We start from the raw sequence: 20,235 nt of genomic DNA, 5'->3' as shown, positions 1-20,235 counted from the left end.
AGATCGTCATGAGATAAATCATAATAACAACATGAGGGACGGCCCTGCCATTGTGTCAAGAATCTTTTACTCCATACTGCAGGCCTCATTTACGCCGGTCTCTGTACAAATGGCTATCGCGTTAAAAAAATGGCTATAATGATCAAATTGAGCGGCATTTTCAGTGTCTACTTTTGCGGTGAGGGTAAAAGGCGGCATGAGTTTGCGGAATGGCATGTGGCATGACCTGCGGAATGGCATAATTATGCGAAATACGATACTTGCGGAATGACTCAAAGAAATAAATTAACTGAAGAGTGCGTCTCTTTTTGGCGCCAATTTTAATATAAGAGCATTAGCTTTTTCGATGTTGCGGAAAATGAAACAGATGGGCTGATTAGAAAATACAAGCCTGTAGCTGGGATAGAACATGTCTGATCTAGGAAGAAGTGAGGGTGAAGAAATCGATGACTGGAATACTGTTTATTGTTCTCACATTCAAGGAAATATGAGTACATGTGCCTATTCTCGGACACTTTTTGCATTTATCACAATAACTTACCTCAGAAGGGCGGGAGCAAGCTGAGAATTTTCCAGTATATAGTTCCTTCCTTTAATACCTTAACACGTCCTAAAGATTGGCTGATTGAACTCCTGAGGTTTCTCCGTAATTTTGAAAAATATTGTAGACGTTGAGCGGCCTATTCTCGGACGCGTACGATCGTTCGCAGATGGTTAATCGCCTTTTCTGGAAAAAATATCTCCTTCATGATGTTAATATACGTCTCGTTAAAGAAAAAACGAAGTAATATTAAAAGTATATGTTACCTTTTTCCGACTTAAAAAAACATTTTAAAGTCAGTTTGGGTGAGACTTCGGCTCAGGTATTAAAGCGCTGAAACATTATGTAGTGGTCTGTAGTCACCGGTGCCACGGCACCTCCGCCGGGTAATTTTTTTTTACCACGTATCGCATTTGTTATCTAATTCCACATTATTATCCCAGAATTTTATTTCATAGATATAACGAGCTATAGTTGTGTTAACGTCTAATAAAATATGTGGGTCGTGAGGAAAAATACTCCGCTACCCTCCCCCGCCGGTCGGGTCAATGAAACTTACAACTTACAACTTGACCTGTGACCTACCCACCGAAAGCGCTTTCTTCGCCCGCCGTTCCAAATCACAAATATTTATAGCCAATTTTTAATTTAAGGGGGTAAATATTCCTCGATGCGATGTTTAACAAATTTTGCCGCTTTTGGAAATTGCATTTGTTAGTTGTTCCGGCTCGCTGTCAAACCGGCCAGGTAAGCTTTCAGGAAAAGCTGAAAAGTTTCTTCGCTATTCTTTTATGAAACTGTTATTGAACTTAAAAATGCGTTTGGCCTTCGCTTTGTCCGAGAATAGTTTTATCAGACGCTGTGAACATTTAACGGTTACATATTGTAACGAATAAAAAATTTGTAACAAACTCATGACAAAAATAGGTTCTTTTTTTTTCTCACCTTACATTATCGGCGAGATACGTACGCAAGTTGAACTTGTCAATTACATGGAAGTCAAAAGGTGAAAAGCGAACAAATTTACTCAGTCCCTTGACTACGAAAATTCATAGCTTTCTTTACCCTCACTCCTTCCTAACCAGCGATCGGTGGAAATGATTTATCCCGGCGTTGTATTTTCTAATCCTTTTTCTGTCGTCTAGTTGTTTTTAAATATTCAGCTTGGAGTCCACAACATCTAAAATTATAAAATTGGCGCGAAAACAGGACGCGCTCTTCAATTAATTTATTTCTTTAAGTCATTCCGCAAGTATCGTATTTCGCATAATTATGCCATGCCACATGCCATTCCGCAAACTCATGCCTCCTTTTACCCTCACCGCTACTTTTGGGGGGGGGGGGGGGGGGGGTTTGTTTGGCACGCATTGCGAGTCTCAACAAACATATTGATAGCTACAATCTTGGACAACCAGCCTTTCTCCCCCTTTTTTTTTTTCCAGTGATTGAAACATGGCACGTTTTGCTTTGTACGCGAATTCGTACTGATTGATTTAGAGGGGAGGATGGGGGGCTAATTTTTCCCTTTATTTTGTCCAAGTTTGTAGATCCTTGTATTCGCCGGGCCAAATTTAAATCGACTATCAATATGGCTGTTCATAAATAAAGCTTCGAAAGTGAAAGAGAACAACTTCTCATTAATGAGGTAATTTGAGCCCGAAAATATCGAAAAAGCCATCTTCCGCATAGGATGTCCATATTTTAAACTCGACAAGAACAGAAACCAAAGATATTTTATTTGCTTATATTTCTCGCTTTTTCACTGTTACAAGGTAGGATTGTGTAATTGTTGGGCGTCATTGCTCATGTAAAATTCGGATCTCAGATTCCAGAAGTTAGTAGTTACACGCCAGTAAGCTTTAATTATAAGGTGTTGAATATTGCTTATCTTGTATGAGAATAAAATGTAACAATGTATTCATAGCGGAGGTGAATGGAATCATTTGAGAGAAAATCAGGAAGGAAACTGAGAAGTTTAAAAGACCTTGACCTATGACCTACTTCAGTGCGGGAGTTATGTCGTTAAAATGCCATATCCGGCAAAACAAAACTTTCTTCATCAAATCATTCTGTACGTTGGTCGTAGATCAGGGAAAAATAAGATGGTCTTGTTAGCATTGTCCTTTTAGTAGCCATTTACCAAATAAAAAGGCAATCAAGAAATAACCCAGAGTGTGACACAACATTGATTTAAAAAAAAGTCAAGTGTTGTCGATTTCAATGCAGGTCATGTCACAGTGTGTGCTCATCCATTTAAAGCTGAAGTATTTCTTCAAGTTTTTTTATACTAAAAACGTGTACAAGCTTTTCAAAAGTACTTTTCAAAAAAATTGAAAATTGCCAGTAGAAAACAGCGAGAAGAAAGATTACTTTTACATAGGACTAAGTTTCCCACACAACGCAATGAGCATATTCAATGTTTACAATTTTTTTTACATAGCATTCAGAGATCAGGACTGAATAATTCATCAGGGTTTTAGGCATTTTTAAAACGGATAAAACCGTTTTTGCTTTTATATTTGTGTGCTTTTTGGTGTAGTGAATTTAGAATGGTGAAATTTAACGATTAAGAATGTTTTGATTTACAACAATTTGAATTTGATCAACAACCTCATTTGCATAATGCGGGTTTCACATTCGAAAAAGCACCAAAAGTACGAAGTCGCTGTAGTCAAGGAAGCTAAAAAGTGCAACGTATTTTTATATTTCTATGCTTCCTAACATCTGTTTAGCAAAGTTCAGTTGGAATTTAGTCAGGGCCGGTCTGGACTTGTGAAATAAATGCCGGCAAAGACAGGGTACCTTCACCGGTTTTCAGAAAGCGTTCTAATGAGGATTAATAATATTAATTTTTGTGACCCTAAAAATTAAAACAAATCAAAATAGACATGCATTTCATACCTTTGAAGGAACACTTGACTTAGGAATTATAATGAATTTTTGTGGCGTTTCGTGGTTCTCGAGCAGCGAGCTCTTCAATTTTATGCAACTTCCTACTTTCGCCACGCTCAAATTTAGGTCCTCGAACGCTCTGACTGTTGTGGTCTGTAAAAAATATACTTTAACGCATTTCCGAAAACTAAAGTCATTTCATTTACTTATGACCCAAGATGATTTAGTGGGCAAAGTTTGAGGGCAAACTTTTTTTCGACCCGAAACGCAGTGGACCGTTCTTAGGGAAAGTGCCACTTAATAATGTTACAAATGGTAATGTACTAAGTTGATGAAGTTAATGATATAACATGCACTAGAAAATCGTCTTATAAAATACCACAATCTCATTTGGCACTTTTATGTACATTTTACAATTAGAGGCTGAGAGAAGGCAGACCTAAACAGCGTTAAGCCTTCATGCGGGTTTTCTTAAGCTAAGCTAATCCCGGCCAAATACTTAATGGCTATTTTCTCCTTAACGAACTCCGTGACCTATCTATTTTTATGTCTTTATTTGGAGACCCTGGGAACAAGATTGGCAGTCGACTATGTATCACTACTTAATCTATATAATTCCTGTCCCCATGTGATATAGCATGAACTTGGTTAAACGACACATACTTGCAACTATGGGGTAACTTGGCTGGATTGCAGCTCTCACGCGGGCAGGGTGACTTGGTTAATGTTTAAAAAACGAGCAGGAGTGTTTTATCGGGTTTAAAACCACGAGGCACAGCGGAGTGGTTTTAGACCCGATTAAACACGTGCTGCGAGTTTTTTAAACGGCTTCAAAAACATTCCTGGAAAAGCGTGTGTCAATAGAGTTCATAACAATTACGCATACTAATGAGGAGTGTTTTATCAGCTGATTAAACACCGCACACCAATAAGGAGGAGGTTTATCGATATAAAGTCACTGCATGTGATGTATTATCGAGCATTTGATAGGTCAATGGGCTTATGAATTATTCTTTTCATTGCAGTTTTGAAATAATACATACTAGGAAACGATGAGTGAAAGTTTGAGAAGGAATTTACGACAACTTTTATTTCCAGGAAAGCAGGATCATCTAAACTATTAAGTTTTACCTTGAGTTCGCGGTCGGAAACCTAAAAAGGAAAATAATAACGACTAACATAGCTCAGCTCTGCTATAAATTTGTGTGAGAATCTTAGGCAGTGCTCGTTTTTAGTTGGAAGTACGTGGTACGTAGAAGATATGTTGTTCACCAGATTTTCAAGTACTTTTGCATGGATATAAGGGCGCGAGAAATGTCTGAAGACTGAAAATGCAGCTCGGTAAGTTAATTTTGTTCACAGGGCATAAAAATTGGGCTTACTTCAATTCACAATCTATTGCTAATGTTGTTTTCGTGCGGGTTTGTTAACTCTGTAACGTCACCTTGTCGAAAGAAAATGATCGCACGATCCACTATTTTTCGAGGCGAGACGTTAGCGACAGGTTTTACGTGGGAAATCAAATGCAATTAAAATCGCCAGATTCAAAACTCGCAGAGTCATGATCCGCTGGTGGAATAGCAATGAGCGTTGATATTCACAAGCATTTTTTCTCATGCACTGTAGTGACTTGTGCAAATTCTACAAATATGTCAAAAGTTACTGTAGTGAAAAATAAGCAATAATTGCCTTTGCAGTGCTAATACTCTGAAGTACGATATATAAGAGGAGACGAGAGCAGTCACTGAGAAGGACGAAGTAGTCACCTGTGGCTCGATATTCGCCCTGTTTTTCTTTGTTGTTGTTATAATTTTTTCCCAGGCTGCTTTATAACCGAACCAAAAGGTATGGTTAAGTTTGTTTCGTTTCGTGAAATTATCCCCCCGCCTCCAATGCAAAATACTGATACGTTACATTCTAGAGTCCAGACTGATGAGGCCGATAAAGGACTTCAGGCTCAACCACTTTAGTTTCGTTCGTAACAAAAATCTACCGAGAAAACAAACAAACAAACCTCACACAATGAAACGGATAGTCGATGTGTTCACCATTAACATTACACAGGTAAAGGCCTGTTTAAACGGTTTCATAATTTGCCCAAAGTTTGTTCAACACTGAAAAGTTAAACGGATGTTGGGCAAATGTTGGATGAACAGAGTGTGCAAACGGTTTCAACGCCATTCAACATTTTCAAGAACAAAGGAAATGTTGAAGAGATGTTGAATAGAAGTTTAAACCAATTTAAATTTGATTCAACACACTTTCAACAAGCTTTCAACAATGTTGAACGACCTGTTCAAACGCTCAACAACTGTGTTGAACGCATGTTGAAACAAATGTTGAAACCGTTGAAACGGGCCCTTTAAGGGTCGAATTTCACATGTGCCGAATCTAATTCAGGAATTAACTCAATGTGAAGCTCGACGTTTAAATCAATTCAATTCGACAGATTTGAATTAAATGCGGCTTCTGCCGCATCTTCGACTGGGCCAGTGGAATATTCGACAGAAGTTCGGCAGTTGCTTTATACGCCCTTATACGCGACCGCTGGCCGCTCCAATGCCGAATTAGCTTTGCTAATGGCAATTACGCAAATTAAAGATTAAAGACATCGAATTCTACTTGTGACGAATCGGATGTATAAATTATATTAAATTATGTTTTATCCACTATTGTCAATTTTGCCTAAATGTCATGCGCGGATCGAAAGAAACAAAATGGCGGAATATGGTGTGATGTGCAGTTCTTGTTTCTCTCCCACCAAATACATATGTTTAAAAAGCGCTATTCCTTATAGCATGAGGTGCTCGGTTTTTGAAACAATGAAGAGACTCCAGGATCCACTTGCATAACGAACCTTCTTCTTCTGTTGACCCGAATGAACTGAGAAATGTATAAACGAAGAGAAGGTGAAAAGCTTCGATTATCCGCCATGTTTAAAATAGCGCGAGAAAAGACTGGAAATGAAAACGGGCCCTGAGAACGAAACCTCACAAAAACTCCCTCATGAATTAAATATGCGACTCTATAAATTCCACGTCTACAAAATCAAAGGTCGAATTTAATAATTTGAGTCGACCCAAATAGGTATTGAATTCGGCACTTGTGAAATGCGAGGTTTAAACTGAGCCTAAATTAGTTATTGTATTTTACCTCTTATGACCAATTTTTAACTTTATTGACAAACGGTAGAGCACTAAAACTTTGTAGGATTTTGAATGTTGACATTTGAAATATCCAGTAAATTTAAAATGATAACTTACATCCTCATTCCAACATTGTGGCCAGGAAGGCGAAATGTCTCCGGTTCGATTGTCGTTATAGGATTATCCGACAGCATTCTTAGAGGAAAATATTAGCAGCAAACAGACAAACAAACGAAAAACATTATTATCAACAACACAAAAGCAAGGGATTTATTGTAATCGGTCTTCGGCACGTAGGTGCGAATGAACTGTAATTTTATGGCTTTTATCTGAATTAAAATTGTGATTTTGTCTCAGTTGGTTTTGGAATCAACAATGGATAAAGTTGTAATAACCGACTGACACAGTTCCACAGTTATTCATTTTTTCATCATCCCAACTAACAGTCCTTCAAAGTTTCACAATGAAACAATTACTTGCTATGTTAAGCATAACTTAAAATATCACATGAATATGTCACATGTCATTCCCAAAAATGTTTATAAATTATCGCCCCAGTGTAACAAAATTGTCGACTAGTGCCTCTGGCCAGAGACAGAGTACGTCAGAATGGATTGAAAAATGTTTGCCTAATGCTTTTCAATTTGTCGCATTTTTGTTTCCAAAATGCGCTAGAACATATCACAAGTTGTTTCTTTCGAGAATTGAGTTGATTTCTCTCCTCTTAGAGTTCTATAATTATTTTGTAGCCATGTGATGATCTCATTTCATCTTTTTTAAAAAGTGATCAAAAACCCCATGACACTCCCCCTTTAATGGTAGCCGTTATAACTGGATTCGTCAAGGGGAAGTATATTTCTTTTTAAAGCATAAGACATCGCATACATCGTATTTCTTCTATGTAAATAAATGTTAATACAAATAATACCCACATCGTTTGATTACCCATCTGTTGAAGGTTTGTGAAGGCTCCACGTGGTATTACCTCCAAACGATTGGCGCCCAGAAATCTAAAATACAAGTAACGGTGAAGATGGACATCTATCCTTAAAGGCTAAATATATACTTAATGGTGTTTGCATGCCAACATGAATTCAAACCAATGTGAATTCGTCCCAACACGATACAGGTCCAAACTTAATCTCGGTGAAACGTAACAAATAAGAAACGTCCGTTACAGATAAGGTTTTCACTTTGCGAGTTGAAAGATGGAGGTTTTTTTTGCGAGCCTGAGTTTATTAAATCATTTTACAATTTACCAAAAAAATGTCAAGTTTCAAGTTTTTTTAATGGTTTAATCAGTGAGATCCTGAAATTTGATTCACCTCATTGCCATGCAGTGGCATGGCAGGTTTGTCTTCTTTTTTTTTTTTTTTTTTTTTTTGAAGTGTTGGGTATTTTTCCCTCCTTTTCTGTTTTCAACTCGACTTTCGATCTTAGTTTCAAGCTCTAGCTTATTGGTATATTAGGTTTAAATAACTGATACCGAATTGTATCCAATTCTTCTCCCTCCCTGCCCTCTAGAATGTCAAGTTTTTGCATTATTTTGACGATGCGTTGTTGCATTTGACACGTACAGGTATTGTAGATCGGAATTGTTTGCGAAGGTTCCATTCGATATATTTGATATCTTGTTGTTCCACAGAGATCTAGCGTAAAAATACAAAACAAACAATTTTAGTTTTGTTAAATTCTCTGATCTGTAAAAAGTTTACAGTTCAATTTTCACTGAGGTCATGCGTCTACCTTTGATTTAGGAGTGTGTTAACATCCCTATAAATTTAGAATCTGACAAGTTGACGTCATAGCCAGATATTGTGTAATATTGGAAGAATATCATCATTGTGTATTAAGAAAAAAGGGTCCTATTTTAAATTACTTAAGTTAAAGGATTGGTCGAATTTTTATGGTTACTCGGTGGAATTGCTACTTCAGTTTTTACTGTTGAAAAAAATAAAGAGGAAGTCTTTAAAGCTTTATCCAATAGCGTTGTAACTAAACTGCTTCAGCGCTTGCGAGAAATGTCTCAGTCAAAAGTTGGCAAGAACCAGTTTCCGACATTTTGGTAAAATGATCTAAAAGGCAATATCTTGGAAACCTTTGACGAAAACGTTTTCTGCTTTTTTAGAGTCTCTCTCCAAAGTCTTTAATGTTTTTTTCTTACGATCATATACACACAGAATTTCTAGCTTGCTCAGCTTCTCGAAAACTCCTTGAGGCAGTACAGTAATGGCATTTGACGGAAAAAAACCTGCGAAAAGACGGGGTTACACAAATTGAATGCTTTTCCTTAACAATTACCTCTCGTCCCTGTTGGAAACGAGACGATGGATACCCCACTTGGCGCTGTTCGCCTCTTTGGCTATCCAATGTAAGGATAGTTTTAATAAAAACTACCACAAATGTTCTTTTATTGTTGACACGTACACCTACAATATTTGTGGGACATGGTATCATGACTCATATACCATGGCAGCTAAACCAATAAAAACCATGTCATTGTATTATGCAATGATCCAGTCGTTATTACTATCCAGTACAGAAATAATTACAAGTCATGTATAGATCTAAACTGTGGGATGTTGAGCTTTATCTTATACAAATTTCTTCTTATTTCAGAGAGTGCCAACTTCTTTAACAAAAGATAAAACAGTAAATTTCGTGAAAGCTCTTGGCTAAAGCTTTTTATTTATTTATCTATTTATTTATTTATTTATTATTTTATTTATTTATTTTTTTGCTTTCGGCGCTTCTCGTTCCATAGTCCTTAGAATCCTTTCTTATGATCAGATACAAACAGGATTTCTTGCTTGCTCAGCTTAAACACAAGCAATAGATTCGCAGTCCTCTAGACCAGAAGTAAGGTAATATTCCCAAACACGTATATTCTCAAATACTAAGAAAGTTTAAATGCAGGCAAAACAAAACTGGCGGGCTATAGTCTACAATACGTATTTGGCCGCATTTACTCACAGGCTCCGTAGCTTTCCCAAGTTGTCAAACACTCTTTCAGGTAATTCTGTTATAGAATTCGACGTCAAATCGCTGCGAAATGGTAAGGCCACATAAAAATAAAATACTTTTCCATTAATTCTAAATAAATTTTTATAATTTCAGGTTTCTAATATAGTCTTACAGAATACCAATATACCATTATTAGGGTGCCATATACGTCAACAAATCGACATATCAAATAAAAGAGAAAACTCCACTTATTCCATTTGCAAAAAGCTTAATGTACGCAGCTCTGTCTTTGGAATTTTGATCAGCGTTTAATATTTCCTAATCTACCAAACAGGCTTTGTTTGCTGATTTCAGTTAATGTGATCTTTGAGGAACAACGCATGTTGTATTATATGTGTAGGCTAAACACGGCCGAATTGGTTATTGGTTCATTACGACAAGATTGAATGCAATTATTTTCAGATACACATAACACGTAGGAAATTTTTAAACTAGTAATAATCAAAGATTAGGGAGTGCGTTCGATGATCTCGATCCCAGTCTCTCTCTCCTTTGCCAATTTGGTGGTGATGTCATCCGTTCCAAGATCCATTCATTCGTTGATCGACTGTCACATATTATCTCGACTGCAATCGGTTTTAGGAGTGCGTTTTTTCTACGTCGAATGCAATAATGTAATATAGAAATCGAACATTACAGTTTCTCCTTATTCAATAATTTTTTGGTCATTTTCTGGTTAAAAAAGCGTAGATGTCTACTCAATTGATTCATGAGGTTCAAATAAGAGATGAAAGGCTTTTAAGCCTTTGTCATTGCCTCGACAGTTGGGTTTCTTGATACGGATATAAAGTAAATAACTTGTCATGACAATGTGCAAAGTTCGTGCAAGTTGTGTTCTGGGTGTGCAACCTGTCACTTACAGGTTCCACAGAGATGTAAGGTTGTCAAATATGCCTACAGGAAGTACGTTAATGGCGTTTGATGACAAATATCTGCAAACAAGTAATTCCATATGCATCAGTGAAAAAAAAATTAAGATTTCATGGAACAAAACTTTAACGTCAACGTAAGGTTCAGGAGCTGAACGTTTGCTTCTAGTTTATTCAATTTGTCAGTCCCCAAATCTGAATTTTGGCTGCAAAGTTCTTCCATTTTACAAAAATAAACGTTTTATTTTTTTTTCTCCTGTTCAAAACCATAAATTTGTGATATATAAAAAGGCTGTAAAATTCAGATTTACAGAAATCTTGTGAAGTGTTGCTTGTGAAGTGTTGCAATTATATATAACTTCACGGCTCATTTCTCCTTCGAGTGTGGAATCGTTCTTCACGAAAGCTAACTTTGCAACCTATCGGTGCCACAACGGACCACCGCTGGAAAAGCATCTAGAGATAATAATGAGGATTAAAATCCCCCAATCACCATCATCATCATCATCATCATCATCATCATCATATCTTTATTTACCCTCGGATTTTTTTTAGTAGCTTATGCAGCTAATATCTCTGACCATTTACCCACCCAACCATGAGAATATACACACAATGACCAGAACACAACACCGGGAACTACGACCCCTGTTCTTTGCAAACAGTGAGTGGGCTCTTTAATGTCCCAAGCGCATTCTTGACCGAGTTGATCGGCCCGGATAGGAGAAAGGTTTGCCCTGCCCACGTGTGTTTTGCTAACCAACCACATTTAAAGATATCGGACTACGGGGCGGTGAGACACCAAAAAAAGGATAATATAGACCTTATTTTCACTCAAAGGGGACTGCGAAAGGAGTTCCTCAACGAACACCTTTTCCCGCAACGTATCTTGCCGTAAAAAAGATACTTGAAGATAATTTATGGTAACAAAAATTGCCTGAGCAATTACCAGCAGTTTTATCAGATTGCTAACAATTGCGTTGTAGGGAAGGAAACTAGTTTTGGCTTACAGATCGTGGAGATAAATCAGGTCGGCAAAAATTCTTTCCGGTAGCACAGCAAGAGCGTTTGATGACAAATTCCTGTTAAACGTAAGACCAGTAATTGCAATTAAATAACAGTATAAAATTATAAAATCGCTGATCCGGAGTTGACTTTTGGTTCTCATTATTTTATTCCATAAAATGCATTTTGAAACAAACATTTCATTGACACAACCTAATAATTCTGCGTCCCAAAATCAGATTTTTTAATCCCCATGAGTTTATTTAACTGGTTTAGCGGCTTCAACAAAACAAATAGCTCTTAAGGTATTTCCCTTCTTAGTATGCTTTATATGAAACGTTACCCTCAATAGCATTCTATATATAAAGGTCAAGTAATACGGGCAACATTTTTTCCCAAATTGTCACGCAACAATGTTGCATTGCAAGTTGCAATTGTTTGATGCCGGTATTACCACCTCTGCGCGCACCAACATGTTGCAGAAAGTTGACGCTGTTTCTACTTTTTGCAACATGAATTTTTTTTTTTTTTTTGCACGGAGGTGGTAATACGGGCAACAAACAATCGCAATTTCCAATGCAAAAATGTTGGGCGACAAGTTGCGAGAAAATGTTGCCCGTATTACTTGGACTTAAAGTATACTAATGACTGTTAATCCAGCTCTTCCCAGGGACTGCAATCAAGTGCGCTTCCCAGGCTTTTCATATTGACAGTGTTTTACCAGTTTTAAAAGCTTGTCCACTTGACTGATTTGAGTGACCTGTAGATTATAATGCTCATGAATGAATAATGAATTTTTTAAACTCACAGAAAGGAAAGATATCTCAGTTTCTCAAAAACGTTTTCAGGTAGCTCTGTAATGGCGTTTGACGACAAATCACTATGAACAAACAGACCCACGCCAGTTAATGAAAAAAGCATAATACCTTAACGGGAAAAAGGAAGGCTAAGCCCTTCCTGGATATTTGAATCTGGGATAGCATGGAAAAGTGGTAAGTGGTGTGACATACAATCCGATGGTCCCAAATAACAATGAAAAATTACTGCAAAGAGCATAGTGTATCGAATTGGAACCAAAATTAGGCCAAAAAGCATAGTGTATAGTATTAGAATGATAATTAGGCCCACAATCATTATGTATAGTATTGGGATGAAAATAAGGCCTAAAAGCCTATTGTATAGTATTAAAATGAAAATTTGGCCCAAAATCAAAGTGTATAGTATTGGGATGAAATTAAGGCAAAAAACGATAGTGTATTGTATTAAAATAAAAATTAGAAAAAAATCATAGTGTATATTATTAGAATGAAAATTAGATAAAAAATCATAGTGTTAAGTATAAGAAAGAAAATTGGGCCCAAAATCACAATGTATAGTATAAGAATGAAAATTAGAAAAAAATCATCGCCTAAACCATTAGAATGAAAATTAGGTAAAAAATCATAGTGTATAGTATTAGAAAGAAAATTGGGCCAAAAATCATAGTATATAGTTTAAGAATGAAAATTAGAAAAAAATCATAGTCTATACTATTAGAATGAAAATTAGGTCAAAAACCATAGTGTATAGAATGAAAATTAGGCCCTAAATACTAGTGTATACTATTAGAATGAAAATAAGGCAAAAAACTATAGTGTATTGCATTAGAATAAAAATTAGAAAAAATCATAGTGTATATTATTAGAATAAAAATTAGGTCAAAAGTCATAGCCTATACCATAAGAAAGAAAATTAGGTCAAAAAGCATAGTGTATAGTATTAGCATGAAAATTGGGCCAAAAATCATAGTATATAGTATTAGACTGAAAAATAGGGCCACATCATACGGCATAGTATTAGACTGACAATTAGACCAAAAATCATAGTGTATAGTATTTGACTGCAAATTAGGCAGAAAAATCTTAGTCTATGGTATTAGATTTAAAATCAGACCAAAATTCATAGTGCATAGTATTACACTGAGAATTAATCGCAAAATCATAGTCAATAGTATTAGAACTAAAATTAGACCAAAAATCATCGTGTATAGTATTAGACTGAAAATTAGGACAAATATCATAGTGTATAGTATACGAATGAAAATTAGGCCAAAAAACATTGTGTATAGTATTAGACTGAAAATTGGGCGAAAAAAGGTAATGGACTGAAAATAAGACCAAAAACCACAATGTATAGTACTAGAAAGAAAATAAAGTGAAAATGGAAGTGTATGGTATTAGAATTAAAATTACAGAAAAAATGATACTGTATAGTATTAGACTGAAAATTTGAGCCAAACTCATACAGTATAGTATGTGACTAAAACTCAGACCAAAAATCATAGTGTAGAGTATTAGAATGAAAATTAGACCAAAACTCATAGTGTAGAGAATTAAACTAAAAATTAGGCGAAAAATCATAGTGTATAGAATTACAACAAAACTTAGGCCAAAAATCAAAGTGTAGAGTATTAGCATGAAAATTAAGCAAAAAATCATACCCTAAAGTATTAGAATGAAAATTAGGCCAAAAATCATAGTCTATAGTATTAGAATGAAAATAGGCCCAATATCATAGTGTATAGTATTAGGCTCAAAATTAGACCCAAAATCATAGTGTATAATATTAGAATTAAAATTAGGCCAAAAATAAAGTATATAGTAATATCATAAAAATTAGGCCCAAAATCATAGTGTATAATATTGGAATAAAAATTAGGCCAAAAATTGTAGTGTATAGTATTGGAAAGAAAATTAGGTCCAAAATCATAGTGTATATTATTAGAATAAAAATTAGGCCACAAATCATAGCGTATAGTATTAGAATGAAAATATGGGCAAAAATCATAGTGTGTAGTATTAGAATGAAATTTGGGCTAAAAATCATAGTGTATTATATTAGAATGGAAAATTAGCCAACAATCATAGTGTATAGTATTGGAATTAAAATTAGACCAGAAACAAAGTTTATAGTAATAAAATTAGGCCCAAAATCATAGTGTTTAGTATTAGAATAAAAATTAGGCCCAAAATCATAGTGTATAATATTATAATGAAGATTAGGCCAAAAACCGTAGAGTATTATTAAATTGAAAATTGGTCCCAAAATCATAGTGTATAGTATTAGACTAAACATTAGGCCAAAAATCATAGTGTACAGTATTAGAATGAAAATTAGGACCAAAATCATAGTCTATAGTACTGGTATGAAAATTGGGCCCAAAATCATAGTGCATAGTATTAGAATGAAAATTAGGCCAAAAATCATAGTGTACAGTATTAGAATGAAAATTAGGACCAAAATCATAGTCTATAGTACTGGTATGAAAATTGGGCCCAAAATCATAGTGCATAGTATTAGAATGAAAATTAGGCCAAAAATCATAGTGTACAGTATTAGAATGAAAATTAGGACCAAAATCATAGTCTATAGTACTGGTATGAAAATTGGGCCCAAAATCATAGTGCATAGTATTAGAATGAAAATTAGGCCAAAAATCATAGCGTACAATATTAGAATGAAAAATTCGGACCAAACTCATAGTGTATTCTCGGTTTTCACTGTCACGCCATTGAAAAAAAAATCGAAACCATTCCATGAATGAAGTCAAGAAATTGACATGGTATAGAGGATAAATAAATAAGGTATCTGTCCAAGTGTCAGGTCTGTGCGGCATTCCGTACTCGAGTTATTTGACAAAATGTTCCACATAAATTTATAGAGCTTAGTATGGAGACGCCATGTTCGTGTCCCTCTGAGGGGCACAAACATGGCGGCCGGAAATACGAAAAAACATCTGGAGTTCACTTTTGCCAGAAAAGAGGTTTGTTTGCCCTTGTGAATTTTCGAATGTTCAGATTAATATTTTTCCTCAAACTTAAATTGTTTATAATGCGAAAAAAAATGGGAAAGTCATTTCTAAGATACGGAAAAGCTCTGTCACGGCCGTCCCCCTTATGTCACGCACGATGGAAACTCGGAAATTGAAACTGTTCTTTTTTCAAAAGGAAGCACGACATCGAGCTAAGAAATTGTGAACAGACATATTTTCATAGTGTACAGTATTACAATGAAAATTAGGCCAAAAATCATAGTGTATAGTATTACAATGAAAATTAGGCCAAAAGACATAGTGTGTAGTATTAGAATGAAAGCAAGGCCTCAAATCATATCGTTCAGCATCAGAATGAAAATAATGCCAAAAATCATAGAAAAAAATGAGCCTAAAATGACAGCGTATAGTATTAGAATGAAAATTAGGCCAAAATTGATAGTCTATAGTATTAGAATAAAACTTAGGCCAATAATCATAGTGTATAGTATTAGAATAAAAATTGAGCAAAAAATCATAGTGTATTGTATTTGAATGGAAAATTGGCCCACAATCATAGAGTAAAGTATTGGGATGAAAATTAGCCCATTAGTGTGTAGGCATTGAAAATTTGGTACCAAAATCAAAGTGTATAGTATTAGACTGAAAATTAGACCCAAAATAATTGTGTATAATATTAGAATGAAAACTACGACAAATCTCATAGTGTATAGTATTATAATAACAATTAAGCCCAAAATCATAGTGTATAGCTTTAGAATCAAAATTAGGCCCAAAATCATAGTGTATAGTATTAGAATGACAATTAGACTCAAAACCTTAGTCTAGAGTATTAGAATAAAAATTAGACCAAAAATAAAGTTTATAGTAATATAATAAAAATTAGGCTTAAAATCATAGTGTTTAGTATTAGAATAAAAATTAGGCCTAAAATCATAGTATATATAATATTGCAATGCAAATAAGGCCAAAAACCGTAGTGTGTAGTATTAGATTGAAAATTTGTCTCAAAATCATAGTGTATAGTATTAGACTGAAAATTAGACCGAACATCATAGTGTATCGTATTAGAATGTAAATTAGGCCAAGTATCATAGTGTATATTATTAGAATAAAAATTAGGCCTAAAATCATAGTGTATAGTATTAGAATAAAAATTAGGCCAAAGTTGAAAGTCTATAGTAGTAGAATAAAAATTAGGCCATAAGTCATAGCGTATAGTATTAAAATGAAATTTTGGCCCCAAATCATAGTGTATAGTATTAGAATAAAAATTAGGTAAAAAATCATAGTGTACAGTATTAGAATGAAAATTAGGCCAAATTGATAGTCTATAGTATAAGAATAAAAATTAGGCCATAAGTCATAGCGTATAGTATTAAAATGAAAATTTGGCCCAAAATCATAGTGTATAGTATTAGAATAAAAATTAAGCAAAAAATCATAGTGTATTGTATTTGAATGGAAAATTGGCCGACAATCATAGAGTATAGTATTAGGATGAAAATTAGCCCATAAGTGTGTAGTATTATATTAGTACCAAAATCAGAGTGTATAGTATTAGACTGAAAATAGGACCCAAAATCATTATGGATAATATTAGAATGAAAATTAGGTCAAATCTCATGGTGTATAGCTTTAGAATGAAAATTAGGTCAAAAATCATAGTGTATAATATTACAATAAAAATTAGGCCAAAAATCATAGTGTATAGTATTAGAATGATAATTAGACCCAAAATCTTAGTCTAGAGTATTAGAATAAAAATTAGACCAAAAATAAAGTTTACTGAGTAGTATAATAAAAATTAGGCCCAAAATCATAATGTTTAGTATTAGAATAAAAATTTGGCTCAAAATCATAGTATATATAATATCATTAAAAACTGAATCATTGTATAATGCAATTCGAGGGATTTGATTGGCTTAGCGGCCATGGTAAATGAGCCATTATACCATGGCTGAGAAATGGCGGCCATTATATTGTCTGCTGGTTATTCTTGCACAGCGAAATCAGTAAGATCTAGCAATATTTCTTGATTGTTTTTAATAAAACAATTATTCCACTTGCGCTTGTTGGATATGGAATGATTATAGCCAACTCGGCGCTACGCGCCTCGTTGGCTATCTATCATCTCATATCCAACGCGCGCTCGTGGAATAATTGTTCATTAGAACGCAAATTGGGCCAAACACCGAAGTGTGTAGTATTAGATTGAAAATTTGTCCCAAAATTATAGTGTATAGTATTAAACTGAAAATTAGACCGAACATCATAGTGTATAGTATTAGAACGTAAATTAGGCCAAGTATTATAGTGTATAGTATTATAGTGAAAATTAGACCAAAAATCATAGTGTACAGTATTAGAATGAAAGTTAGGACCAAAATCATAGTCTATAGTATTGGTATGAAAATTGGGCTCAAAATCATAGTGCATTGTAGTAGAATGAAAATTTGACCCAAAATCATAGTGTTTAGTATTGGAATTAAAATAAGGCCAAAAAGCATAGTGTATAGTATTAAAATGAAACTTAGGCTCAGAATCATTGTGTATAGTATTAGAATGAAAATTGGGCCCAAAAGCATAGTTTATAATATCAGAATGAAAATTAGGCCAAAAATCATAGTCTATAGTATTAGAATGAAAATTAGGCCAGAAATCATAGTGTTTAGTATTAGAATGAAAATTGGGCTCAGAATCATAGTTTATAGTGTTAGAATAAAAGTTAGGCCTAAAATCATAGTGTACAGAATTAGGATTAAAATTAGGTTAAAACGCATGGTATATAGTATGAGGAAGAAAATTGGGCCAAAAAGCATAGTTTATAGTTTTAGCACGAAAATTAAGCCAAAACACATTTTAATTAAGCGATAAAAAGCCTAAAATTTGAGTGAATAGTAATAGGATAAAAACTAGGCCAAACTGATACCAACACTACTATCATTTAGAGTGCATTGTATTAGGATAAAAATCAGTCTAGGCTAATACCACACCAGCTAAGGCCTTCCGATTACTAGTTCGGATGCTCTACCACTGAGTGTGGGAGCTGAGGCCTTTAAATTAGGTTCATGGCACAAACATCCTGCATACTGCTAGGATTGGAAGAAGTTCCGTAATGCATTACTATAAATGAAATGGAATAACATACAGTCCACAAGGTATCTTGGTTGTTTGTTCATTGTCACTTACAGGTGATTTAGACCGATCGTATTTGCAAACACTGCCTCAGGTAGTGTTGTAATAGCGTTTGATTTCAGATATCTGCAAAAGTTAGAGTAACATCTCATTCATAAATAACTTCGGTTTTGTTTGAGTTCCTTAACTTTTCATTGTTCATTTTTACATGCCACCAATACCATATTCGATTCACTACTGGTCAGTACAACAAAGCCATCGTATTCAACATGGCGACGGGAAAAACCATTTAGTCCCAGCATGCAATGCACGAGGTTAACATGATTACAAAGGTATCAATTGTCCTCACCCTGCACGTTCTCTCCTAGTAAGAACACTCCAGTGCAACTATATAGCGAGGATAATTAATCTAATGTTAGCTCAATATTAGTATTCCGTGAAAAAGAAATGTCAATGCATAGCTCCACAGACTTACGCATTGGTGGGACAAGAACAGTTAAAAAAAATTATGAAACGTTTATAATCGTTGCCTAGTTCCGATTGACCTTATTCGCTTCGTCGTTGTAATGCCCCATTATAGATCATGTGAAGGTACTCTAGGGAGTAGTCTCTTTTAGAATTGGTCATGTTCTCGCTGGCATGCATTCTTTACTTCAAAAAGACAAAGGGTCGATTCTGCTGAAAATATCACGTGGTTTGTAATGGGTAATTAGCATATAAAGCGAATAAAGTCTATTTCAGTCGCTCAGGTGACCCATTAGGCCTTGTGCCAAATGTTTTTTTTTTTGGCGCTGACTTTTGGCAAAGGATTTTTAATAAGCAAAAATTAACTTTCTTTAAGGAACACTCCCGTTTTTTATTTTATTTTTTATCTTATTTTAGTGTTCTCCTATTGGTTTTGATTACTTGTTGTCAATTTTGGTGGCTTTCTAAAGTTTAGGGAAATCCAGAAATCCAAGATGGCGATTGCAAGGTGGGTGCCATTTGGAAATTGTTACGTAGCTGCTCGCCAAAAAGGCACCATCGTATCCTGTTACCACCTTAAAAGAAATCTCTTTTGACATATTATCTACCCTCTAAGTTTTATTTTCAGTAGCCTTAATAATCTCGGAACTATGGAGAGGTACGGGTTTCTCTTCTGATCTCCTCTCCATAACCTTTGAATTTTGGTCAAGCCGTTTTGCTCAATTTTAGTAGTTTTTTCTCAAGTCTTCAGGAAATCCAGAAATCAAACATGGCGGTTCCAAGATGGTCGCCGTTTGGACACTATGACGTAATTGCCGCGTCCTATGACGTCATCGTATCCCGTCGTGGACATGAAAAGAAACATCTTTTGGCATATCGTCTACCCTCCAAGTTTCATTGTCATACCCTAAATACTCTTGGAGTTATGGAGTGGATCCCCAACCTCCTTTCCAGGGCTTTTCTCTTGTAAATTTGGAGGGATTGGAAAAGACCCTGGCTTCAGCTGGTCACGTGCCTAACAAACACCCGAAATTCTTGGGTGTAATAAATAAGCGATGACTACATTATCCATTATGGGTGTCATCGACTGGCGCTTCGCGCTCGGTTATGGATGCTACATCGGGGATCGAATTTTGCTCATTATTATTGTAGTAAGATGGCGGAAACAGGCAGAAAGTATGCGAAGTCAGTCGGTTTTATTGGCTCTAAATCACCGTAAATTTCCTTCTTTTAGGTTCAGTTTGTTTAAAGCCTCCTCAAGTGAGAAGTTTTGAGTATATACTGAAAGCCCTAGATGTTATTATCGTTCTTCCAAATAGTTTCGGGAAATCGCTCCTATTCCAG

The 20,235-nt window shown here is 35.1% G+C and overlaps 1 protein-coding gene across 1 annotated transcript in view; it reads right to left on the bottom strand.

Annotated features, from left to right (window-relative positions):
* LOC146463122 (CUB domain-containing protein 2-like) overlaps positions 1-20,235 on the bottom strand; it is a 48,342-nt gene that overhangs the window by 5,543 nt on the left and 22,564 nt on the right. The window lies entirely within an intron of this gene.

Source organism: Pavona decussata, unplaced genomic scaffold (assembly GCF_977016875.1).
Source record: "Pavona decussata unplaced genomic scaffold, jaPavDecu1.1 SCAFFOLD_180, whole genome shotgun sequence".
Lineage (NCBI taxonomy): Eukaryota > Metazoa > Cnidaria > Anthozoa > Scleractinia > Agariciidae > Pavona > Pavona decussata.
The sequence above is the reverse complement of the archived record's forward strand: the minus strand, read 5'-3'. Positions and strand labels throughout refer to the sequence as shown.